The sequence below is a fragment of the Chelonoidis abingdonii genome, chromosome 1 (genome assembly GCF_003597395.2).
Source record: "Chelonoidis abingdonii isolate Lonesome George chromosome 1, CheloAbing_2.0, whole genome shotgun sequence".
NCBI lineage: Eukaryota > Metazoa > Chordata > Testudines > Testudinidae > Chelonoidis > Chelonoidis abingdonii.
Window position 1 is genome coordinate 114,246,092 of NC_133769.1, and position 11,791 is coordinate 114,257,882.

The following is an 11,791-nucleotide window of genomic DNA, read 5'->3' on the forward strand; positions in this document are numbered from 1 at the left end:
AAATTGCTCCAAATAAACTCCTAAAAAGCACTGCAGGGAGGGAGATTACAGATATCCTGAAAAGCCTCCATAAATCAGTAAGAGGAGTGAAACAGTTCCTGTGCCTTCTTTCTCTACTACTTTCTCCCACAGCTGCATGCTCATCCTCCTCACTCCACTCCACCTACCCTCCCCCATCACTACTAAAACCTGCTAAAGGGTCTGCTTGCTGACTGTATAGAGCCATAAAGAGGGAGGGAAGCCCAGTGACCTTGGAATAGGCAGAAGAGTTATAACTAGGTAAAATCCCCAGCTAGATGAATAAATAAGTTTAATTGTTTACTTTAAGAGGCCTCTCACTAAGAGCTATAGAGCTGAACTTAAAGATTAAAGGAAGACAGTTTTCCAGCAGACATGACATCTTTTGATATCTTGTTTTAAGTCTATTGGAGCAGACAAGCCATTCTGATATTACTATTTAAAATCATAACAACTTACCAAATTAGTATTTAAGTGACCAGTGTGTAGTCTGTGCACTCAGTGAAGTCATTGGTAAAGCCCCCATTGACTTCAGTGAATGAAGAATCAGGCAATCATCTCCACTGAATTAATCTAATAAATTAAGTTTTAGATTTTTTTCCTTCCCCCACTACCCTTTAAAAGTGACCAAACAAATGTTGAGATATTTTGGCCTCTACAGAACCCCTCTAATTTTAAGCCCTTCTCATTTTTAATTTTAAGTCAAATAGGAACTCACACAGTCAAAGACAATAACCTACCAATTTTGAAGGTTAATTTCTCAGTTCATCAGGGAAAAGAAATGCGTCAAAACAACCGCTCCTGGCACACTCTCCTCTGGCAGGACGCAGGATGGCAAGTGCTCCTGTCACAGTTGCCCCTTGGCCCAGCCATAAAAGGAACACAGCCCCAACAATTCAGCCCCATTCAGCCTCTCTTGCTCAGGAAGGTCAATAAGCTAGCCCCTCCACTGGTCTCCTAGCCAGTTCTTCCCTTTTCCTGGGAAGGACCTGCATATCTTTCCATTCTCTGGAGATTTTGTCCCAGGCAGCTCTCACCTGCCAACCTATGCTCTAAGTGTATGTCTAATCAGGAACTAGACAGCAGCAGCTAGCCTGTGCCAGCTGACTTGGGCTCACAGGACTCAGGTTGTTTCTCTGTTGTTGTCGACTTCCAGGCTTGAACTCCAGCCTGACCCCTGGGACCCTGTGGAGTGGGAGAGTCCCAGGGCTCAAACCCCAGTCTGGGTCCAGAAGTCTACACAGCAATGCATCCTGAGCCCAATGAGCCCGAGTCAGCAGACATAGACCACTGGGGTGTCTAGCTGCTGGGTAGACATACCCTCAGCCAGCCTTGACTCACTAGGTCTCCCCTCCCCTCTAGGGCCCATGTGCCCTCTTTAAGCCTAATCTGGAGGCAGCTAAAAAGCGTACTGGCCTCTTCCTGCTTAAAGGGCCAGTGCAACCCTGTGACAATGAATTCTTCCTTTTTGGAGGGAGGAGAGCACTTATAAGAAGATCAGTTGGAATGAATAAACTGATAACTGCCAATTCATACTTCAACATCTAGTACAAAGAATAGTCTATTTTAAGTCCATCCAAGAGCCACTGTGCATGCCATTCTACCATGAAAACTGATTGCCTCAGACAGCACCTTCAAACTCATTTAGTCCGTGTGTTTGTTCAAAGTCATATCTTATTGTAGGGACAAAAAAAAACCATTTAGTACTTTTTACTCATTAGTATTACAGCATCAATACAGTCAAAGAGGGAAGCATAGTCACTTTTGAAAATTTTGCCAAAGTGACTCATGAGGCTAAGTCCCGTTTTCAAAAATTACAGGATCCTAAGTGCCTAAGCTAGGTCTACACTTGGAAGGCTTTGATGATATAGCTAAACTGCCAATGTGCTCCTAGCATGGGTGCAACTATGCTTTTTGCTAGTAAATTGCACCCACACAAGGAGATTCTGCTGCCACAACTATGTCACAAATCACGTCACCCCCTGCGTGCACGCCCACACACACACACACACACCCCTAGCTATGCTGGCAAAAATTTGTAGTGCAGACCTGGTCTAAGTCTCATTAAAAATCCACGGGATTTAGGTGCCCAGCTGCATAGGGCATTTCTGAAAGTGGGACTTACAAATTTTGTAAAATTTTTATCCTATATTTTCTCTGTGTGCATTGGTAGAATCGTGAGCAAGTTCAAACTGAAGTGCCAACAAAAAACAAAATAAAACCCACCAACCATGCAGCAACGACATTTGTGACATGTCAGTTGCACTGCAGAGACAGTTACTTCAAATCAGGTAGTGAAGGTCAGTGTTTTTTAGTGACAGGCAAAGGGAATCCAACTTATATTTCAATTCCTAAGGGTCACTCACTCGCAGTACCTGGTAATATTAAAAGTAGAAAGGTCTTCATTTATTTGAGGGTCTTCCTGAACTTGACCTTTGATTTCTGAATATTTAAAAATAGCTGAACTGTATACTTGAGTACTAATTTTAAGGATTGAATGTTGTTACATGTTTGGATGTAATAAGATATGCTGCCAAATAACCAACTCAGTTGAAGATTTAAGACAGACAAAATCAATACTTAATACAGCACTACACAGAATACAGAAAGGAAAAGACATATATACCAATCTCCGACTGCAGAAGTTTGGCATGACCAACTCCCCAAAATTTAACCCTTTACATAGCAGTAAGACAAAGAAGATCCTTTCATGCTTTAAATTTTATTTTGAATCAATAATAAGCCAAACATTTGTAACTAATTCATCACTAATAGGACCATCAGTAGCCACAATTAACTCTTAATGAGTAGACAAATCAATGCATTAGTCAGTGGTTTGCTGTAATACTAATTATAGAACACATCTGTCAAGGTTCCTTCCCCACTCTGAACTTTAGGGTACAGATGTGGGGACCCGCATGGACACTTCTAAGCTTAATTACCAGCTTAGATCTGGTATCGCTGCCACCACCCCCAAGCACTACTTTTCTTCCCTGGGTAGCCTTGAGAGACTTCACCAATTTCCTGGTGAACACAGATCCAAACCCCTTGGATCTTAAAACAAGGAGAAATTAACCATCCCCCCTCCTTTCTTCCACCAACTCCTGGTGGATCCAGATCCAACCCCCTTGGATCTAAAAACAAGGAAAAAATCAACCAGGTATTTAAAAAGAAGGCTTTTAATTAAAGAAAAGAAAGGTAAAAGAAAACCCTCAGGGAGAGATTAGCATACCAGCTACACTCACAGACAACAGATTCAAAACACAGAGGATGTTCCCCTGGGCAAAAATCTTAATACACACAAGAATACCCAAATTTTGATAATTCCCTTAATGGTACCAAAACAAAGTTACAAAGAAAATAAACAAACCTATTTATCCCTTTCTAAAACTTACTACTCTGATAAGGGACTGGTTCCTTGATCTTTTTCACTCCTTCTGAAACTGAGACTCTAAACAAAGGAAAACTTCTCTCCTTCCTTTTGAAACATCTTGTTCCCCATTGGTTCCTCTGGTCAGGTGTCAGCTAGGCTAGGTGAACTTCTTAACCCTTTACAGGTAAAAGAGGCATTAACCCTTAACTATCTGTTTATGACAACATCTGTTATAACAAATGTTCCCTCTTCATATTGTTAATTACTAGTAACTTATCAATAACAGTGTGCATTTATAAGCATCCCGTATCAATTACACAAGCCTGTCCATTACAACACACATCTATTAGTTGCCTGAGGTCCGTTCCTGACATCCGAACCAAGTTAGCAAGGTGAAGGGGGAAAAACAGATTAGATCATTAAGTACAGTCCAACTATGATTACAGACATCCATTTGTCTAAAATCACACACAACATTCTGGGATTTTTGGCCAAGGAATCATGAGAGTTTAATATACAAAAGAATCATAAGATTAATATTTATTAACAAAGCAAACATCTGGTGTCTGTTCCATAATTTTTACAGGCACATTAGTCTCTTCTCCGTCTAGTCCTTTGTCCTACTTTGTTCCAAAGCAGCCTCAAAAACTGAAAGTAACTACATTCACTCCCTACTACTTTCACAGCCCATCACCACATTATTAAACGGTGATAGGCACAATATATAAGCCTTAAAAAGGAAAAGAGGAGGTTACTTACCTGTAACTGAAGGTTCTTCAAGATGTCTGGTCCATATCTGTATTCCATTGAGTGTTATGCATGCATACCATGCATCAGAAGTCAGAGAATTTGAAAGTAGCCACCGCTGGTCCATGCATGTGCCCTGGCTCGCCTCATGCTTCCATGTAAGGCAATAAAAGGCAGAGAGCATGGACCACATCTTTAGTTCCTTCTCCACCATTAATTGACCCATCTGCAGCAGAGGGAAAGGTGGGCAGGAAGTGGAATACAGATAAGAACCACGCATCTTGAAGAACCTCCACTTAAAAATCTCTGCTTCTTCAAGTGATGGTCTCTACTGTATTCCACTGAGGGTGATTAACAAACTGTACCTACGTTGGAAGAGGGTGCAAGGTTGAGGATGGAGTGGTCACGTGGAGAACTGCCATGCTGAAGGAAGCATTCACTGCCAAGTCAGAACTCCACCTTGCTACTCTACATATGTCTACAAGGAACCCGTCCTAAAAGGAGGCCATGGTTGAACCCTGAGCTCTTGTGGAGTGAGAGCCTGCAGGCGTGTAGGGAGAGTTAGGCCTGACAACTGGTAGAAGAGTTTAATGCAAATAAAAATCCACTTGGAGATTCTCTGTGTGGAAATGGTTTGCCCAGAGTATCTCTGCTATTGCAACAAATAGTCTAGAGGACTTGCTAATTGGTTTCATTCTGTGCAAGTAGGAAATTGTAGAGCAGCACTCCTCAGGGGGAAGGAGAAGCTTCGGAGTTAGGTCTAAATGGACAATAAGACTGTATCTCTCAGCCGAGTGTCCAATGGTGAATCCTGGTCAATGACATAGTGTTGTATGAAGATGTGAGATGATGTCCAAGTAGCTGCTTTACATACATCAGTAACAGGCACGTCATTCAAGAAGGCTACCAATGTTGAAACTGATCTTGTGCAGTGTGTTCTGACTCATGATGGGGGTTGTAGCTCATGTTGACAGAAGTAAAACTGGATACAACTTGAAATCCTTTCGGAAAGTCTCTGTTTAGATATGGATTTGCCTTTAAACCCCTCTGTAGTGTGGAGAAACAATTTAGGAGTTTTTCTGAACAGTCTGGTCTGTTTGAGATAAGAGGCTAGTGTCCTTCTGATGTCCAGGGTCTGGAATGCAACCTCTTGTCTGTTCTTGGTTTAGGGAAGAATGTGGGAGGATGAATGGGTTGGTTGAGGTGGAATGAAGAAGGGACTTTAGGTAAAAATGTAGGATGCGGTCTTAGAGTGACTGTATTCTTGAGAAAGATCATATATGGTGGATATGCCATAAGGGCCCCAAGATACATGCCTTGTGGACACAATGGCAACGAGAAAGGCTACATTCATGGAAAGGTGTAGTAGTGAGCATGTAACCAAAGGTTAAAATGGGACGCTTGTGAGAGATCGAAGCACTAAAGTGAGGTCCCATGGAGGAGCTGAGGCTCTGGGTTCTAGGTAGAGATTACATAGGCCCTACAGGAATCTTTTGGTAATTGGATGACCAAAAGCTCAAACCTCATCCACTTTATGGTGGAAGGTTGTGACTGCTGCCAGGTATACTCTGAGTGAACTCACTGAGAGACTGGATTTCTTAAGATGAAGTATGTAGTCCAGGACTAATGGCACGGGTAGAGATGGTGGCTTTAATTTGTTTGTTTAGGCAACATGTTTGGAATTTGTTCCATTTGTGGAGGTATGTCAAGCGTGTAGTTGACTGTTTACTGTTTAACACAATGTCTGACTTCCTCAGAGCAGATCATCTCCTCGCCTTGGAACCAGTGAGGAGACAAGCTCTCAAGTGGAGTATCTCCAGGTTCAGGTGCAAGGCCTGACCTGCATCCTGTGAAAGGAGATTTGGAAGAAGTGGGAGGATACGTGGTGGGCATGCTGACATCCGCTGTAGGTATTGTGGCAGAGCTCTGACCTTGCTCCCGTGGGTCCTGTGCTTCTAGGCGGTTTATGCTAGCCTCAGTAGCTCACTGTGACCCTCCACGTAGCCCTTCTCTCTCTAGGGCCAGGGTTACAGTCTACTGAGCCCTTTTCAACATAGGCCTGCAAGGAGGTTGGTGAGAGAACTCCCACAGTCTCTGTTCAGGCCCCTGTCAGGACAGGAGGCTGACTTCCCCTCCTATGAGATGTTCTTGTAGTGGTGGGTTGGGGGGAACCCCGGTCCACCCTCTACTCCGGGTTCCGGCCCAGGGACCCTAATGGTAGCAGTTGTTGGCAGTCAACCTTTCACTGCCAGAGTTGCTACATTTCCCTGAGCTACTTCCCCACAGCTCTCCTGCTTCTCCCTTCTTCACCCTTACCTTAGGGCTCCCTTACCGATGGCTTGAGGATGTCTTCATTAACCAGCCCTTCAGTTCAGCCGCACTTCCTCGCCTCTAGCTCCCCTCTGTCTGACTGAAGTGAGCCCTTTTTATAGTATCAGGAGGGCCTTAATTAGAGTCAGGTGGTCACATTAACTGAATGGCCTCACCTGACTCTCTGCAGGTTAATTAGAGTCAGGTGTTCTCATTAGCCTGGAGCAGCCCCTGCTCCGGGCAGTCAGGGAACAGAAAACTGTTAACCCAGTGGCCAGTATATCTGCCTTCTGCTATTCTGCTGTACCCAGCTGGCCTGGTTCTATCACAGTATGGATACTAGGTTTGCTTGGCCACGTGGAGGCTATCTGTGCGGATGACTTTGGCTTAGCTGGCCCTCGTATGACCCCAGACAGCAACAGCGTAGGAAGGAAGGCATACAGCAGAGATGTGTCCCATCGGATGAAAATGACATTGCCTCTGAATCTTGGTCCAAGGATCCTATTAAAGTTGTAGAGTGAAGAACTCAAAGGTTAGGAAATGTCAGAATTGCCTGTGCAACCTTGGCAGCTTTGTTTCCCCTCCACGTCCAGGTCCCCCCACTGGTTCCCAGTCTGCTCATACTGCCAGTTTCCTTCATCTCCCAGCTCAGTTTGCCTCGCTGGCTCCCAGACCTAGTCTTTTTACCCAGCCTATCCCCGTCTCCACACACTACCAGCCTCCAGTTTCAGTCTCCATCCCAGGATTCTTGTCAGGGAAGACCAGAGGAATAGATTGGGACATGTCGTACATCTGGCTTGTATCCCCTCTCTATTTGAGTCAAACAAACAGTCTTCTCCACAAATGCTCCCCACTGCGGGCACCAAGGCATGTGTCATTGAGAACACTGGAGAAACAGGCTCCCTGCTCTCACTTCCAGTGCCTGGCCCCACCCCAGCCTGGAGAAACCATTATAGGGAAAGACTGTCTTCACTCCTGTAGGCTTAGGCTGAAGTATGCTCGCTCACTCTGGAGATGGCACATGCAGTCTGGTCACATGTAGAAGCTGTGAGAGGAAGAAGCATGTTCAGCTGCTCTATGGGGATGTCAAATCTATAGCCTGGTCAGCATTAGGAACTGTTAGGAGATGGTACATAGTTAGTATGAGCAGAATCTTCAGATATTTTAGCTTTTAAGCTCTAGGAAGTTTCCGATGAGCATGTGTGAACTGCAATTTTTTAACGGCTTATAACTTGACCAAATTTGAGTGCATTTTCACAGGGACAACAAATGATGTATCACTGATACAAAGCCACCCCCCTACCAAGTTTCAAGTTCCTGCTCCAAGTCAGGGGAGCACTAGAGCTTTCCTAAGAAAAGGAACCAGGGATTTTTAAACAGTGAAACACAAGCTCCATTCTCTCTAGCTCCACTCTCAGAAACAGTTGAACTGTTTTGGCTGAAGTCTTCCAAAAACATTCAGATTGAGAAACCTTAGTAACAGGCAGTGCTACCTGCACCATCTATAATGAAAACTCCCATAATCTTTATGAGGTAGTTTGATATTATCCTCATTTTACAAAAGGGGAACCTGAGACCAAGTGGCTTGCCCATAACCACAAAGAGCGAGTCACCTGGCACCCAGAGCTGTGGTTTAGATCTCAAGAACATTTAGTTCAAGTCTAGCAGAAATAAGGTTTGAAGTTGATCAGGCTAGCACTCTTGTAGTTTAACTGGATCATACAGTAAGAATATTCAATAGGATGCTTTTCGCAATTATAGAAAGAAGGATAGTCTTGTGGTTGAGGCTCATGAGAGGGAACCAAGAGCCCTGGTTTTGCTCCCAATTCTGAGCAAGACACTTACACTTTACCCTATAAAGTGGAAATATTGTTCAAGTTCACGGAGTAGTGAGAGGCTGAAGTCAGTATTTGTAAAGCCATTTTGTGTTCCTTTATTAACTTTCTGCACCTTTTTAGCACCTAGTAGGTTCAAGGGCAGTCACTTGCAGACACCCATTTAGGTAAGTATTACAGACCTACATATATGGAGAGATGCAAAAGGACAGTGATAATCAAAGGAATATAAAAGTGAAAATAAGATTCTGTAGAAAGAGAACAAAAAACCCCAAACCCTGAATCTTTATGAGGAAACCTAAATGCCAGATTTGAACAAGCATTTTTTACATACATTAACCTTATTCTTCCTCCAAATTATGGTCAAGTTATGTTTTGTGAGTTGGAAAATAATTTCACACTTACAAAGCCATGACAAACTCTTTGATCAAATCCACTATAAGTTTGTGTAACAATGAAAACCACTTACTGATGGTATTCCGGACAAGAGGCTTCCCGTCTTCATACAACCTGCAATATAACAGAAATTATTAGACAATAGAAGCCAACATAAGTTGAGAATAGCAGCCCCTAGTCAAAAGGAATTTTAACTTCATTGCCTGTGCTTACCTCAAGCTAATTTGAGAGCTTCTGTTTATTTATTTATTTTAAATAAAAGCAACATTTAGCCCAGTGGAATTTTATTTGTCCATCCCCTTCTCTAGTTTACTGCTTCATGCATATAGACAGGTAGTATTCGCTAAACTGCAATTAAGTTATCAGACTGTGGCTCTTTAAGATACTGTCAAAAAACAGACCATGTAGCTTAACTGGGCTTTCATTTTGTTTAGTTTAATGGTGCTTTAGAGAATATGGTTATCTTCTTGGAAGATGACCACTTCTTCATTTCATCACCATCACTGGCACTTTATTAACCCCGTTTTGTATTTGCCTTTTCTCCTTTAAAACAAAACATCTAAACCTAACAGCCTCTCTCATTTGAGGGTGAGTGGAGATGGAAAGGAAATTTTGTCCCTTTATACATGTCATCCTTGGCCTACACAGAGTTCTGCTTCTTCAGTTACCAGACTGATTTGTTAAGAGAGCTCAAGGGACTTAAGGCCTATGGTTGGCCACCTGCAAGTGCCGATTTAACACTGAATTAATGCATTTGGAAGTTATTGCCTGTGTGTCTTGTTTTTAGAGAGTTTCTCATCAAAAACTTACAGGCATTCTATCCAAGTGCTTTATAATAACAGAGCCTCATCCATGTGTCACGTGGCTAGTATAAATAATATAAAATAATAATAATTTAAGATATACCTATCTCATAGAGCTGGAAGGGACCTTGAAAGGTCATTGAATCCAGCCCCCTGCCTTCACTAGCAGGGCCAAGTACTGATTTTGCCCCAGATCCCTAAGTGGCCCCTCAAGAACTGAACTCATAACTCTGGGTTTAGCAGGCCAATGCTCAAACCACTGAGCTATTTCTCCCCACATAGAGCATAGCATGGTGCTTCAACAACAAATGCCTTGAGCTCAAACCAGGAAAATGTCTCTAACCTGTAAATTCAAGCAAAAAACCTCTGAATCATTTCTCCAGAATCATCCTTATTGGCCTGACCACACTACAGAAGTTAAGGGAAAGTCATTAATGGTGCATAATTCCTAAGATTTATTTCCCATAGTTCGGGGAAAGGGAATAAGAGAGACTGGTTCATGACGAAAATACAGTCATAGGATTTGGCTGCACTGGAGAGTTGCAGCACTGGTGGTGGCTTTATAGCGCTGCAACTCACTCATCATCCACATTTACAGCACTGTATGTGCCTTGCATCTCCCAGGCTACAGCGCTGCCTGTACTCCACCTCAGCCTGGGGAATAATGACTGCAGCACTGGTGATTAAGCGCTGCTCCGCCAGGGTGGCCACCAAAAGCGCTGTTATTGGCCTCCAGAGATATTCGGAGGTATCCCAAAATGCCTGTTCAGCCACTCTGCTCATCAGTTCGAACTCTACTGCCCTGGCCTCAGGTGACCCGCCCTTTAAATGCCCCAAGAATTTTAAAAATCCCCTTCCTGTTTGCTCAGCCAGGTGTGGAGTGCAATCAGTGAATCTTTCCAGGTGACCATGCCTCCACGCGCCAAACGAGCCCCAGCAAGGAGCAATGGCGAGTTTCTGGACCTAATCAGTGTTTGGGGAGAGGAAGCTGTGCCGTCCCAGCTGCGCTCCAGCCGTAGGAATTACGATACGTATGGGCAGATATCAAGGGCCATGCTGGAAAGGGGCCATGTCCGGGATGCGCTGCAGTGCAGGGTTAAAGTGAAGGACCTGCGGAGTGCGCTGCCCCCACGACCTGCCGTTTTTACAAAGAGCTGGACGCAATACTTGGGGGTGACCCCACCGCCAATCCGAGGACCAGGATGCACACTTAAGAGCGGGGGGGTGGGGGGGGAAGAGGAGGAAACCGAAAGTGAGGGTACTGGGGTGGGGGGAAGACACCCCGGAGTCCTTGGAGGCATGCAGCCAGGAGCTCTTCTCAAGCCAGGAGGAAGGTAGCCAGTTGCACGAGCCGGTACTTGGTGGAGAACAAACAGAGGAGTGGGTTCCCGGTAAATGGCTTTTATTTTCAGGAGGGAAATTTTTCAGGAGAGGAGGAAGGGTTGGGACTGTATGCATGCCTAGATGTGGAATAGTGTGGGCAATGCGCTTGCGCAAGTTTATTGGCAGAGCCACTGTGGTCTTTGTCCCAATCAGGCTAACGCGTCCGCACCACTGTGCCGCGAGGGGTGGGGGGACCATTGCAAGACACAGGTCAGCTGCACAGGGGCCAGGGAGGAATCCGCATTGCTGTAGAAGACCCTCCTGCTCTTCCCAGGTGACCCACAGCAGCAAGATAACTTCCAGGATCAACTCCTGTGGAAAATGTTGGGAGACAGCTCTCAAGTGGAGTATCTCCAGGTTCAGGTGCAAGGCCTGACCTGCATCCTGTGAAAGGAGATTTGGAAGAAGTGGGAGGATACGTGGTGGGCATGCTGACATCCGCTGTAGGTATTGTGGCAGAGCTCTGACCTTGCTCCCGTGGGTCCTGTGCTTCTAGGCGGTTTATGCTAGCCTCAGTAGCTCACTGTGACCCTCCACGTAGCCCTTCTCTCTCTAGGGCCAGGGTTACAGTCTACTGAGCCCTTTTCAACATAGGCCTGCAAGGAGGTTGGTGAGAGAACTCCCACAGTCTCTGTTCAGGCCCCTGTCAGGACAGGAGGCTGACTTCCCCTCCTATGAGATGTTCTTGTAGTGGTGGGTTGGGGGGAACCCCGGTCCACCCTCTACTCCGGGTTCCGGCCCAGGGACCCTAATGGTAGCAGTTGTTGGCAGTCAACCTTTCACTGCCAGAGTTGCTACATTTCCCTGAGCTACTTCCCCACAGCTCTCCTGCTTCTCCCTTCTTCACCCTTACCTTAGGGCTCCCTTACCGATGGCTTGAGGATGTCTTCATTAACCAGCCCTTCAGCCGCACTTCCTCTCCTCTG

General features: G+C 44.9%; 1 protein-coding gene across 1 annotated transcript in view; it reads right to left on the minus strand.

Moving 5' to 3' along the window:
• The window catches only part of RESF1 (retroelement silencing factor 1), a 51,118-nt gene that overhangs the window by 10,025 nt on the left and 29,302 nt on the right, over nucleotides 1-11,791 (minus strand). Inside the window, exon 2 of the mRNA XM_032798219.2 lies at nucleotides 8,753-8,793. The gene's annotated coding sequence lies outside the window, so the exon portion shown is untranslated. The remainder of the gene's footprint in view (nucleotides 1-8,752; nucleotides 8,794-11,791) is intronic.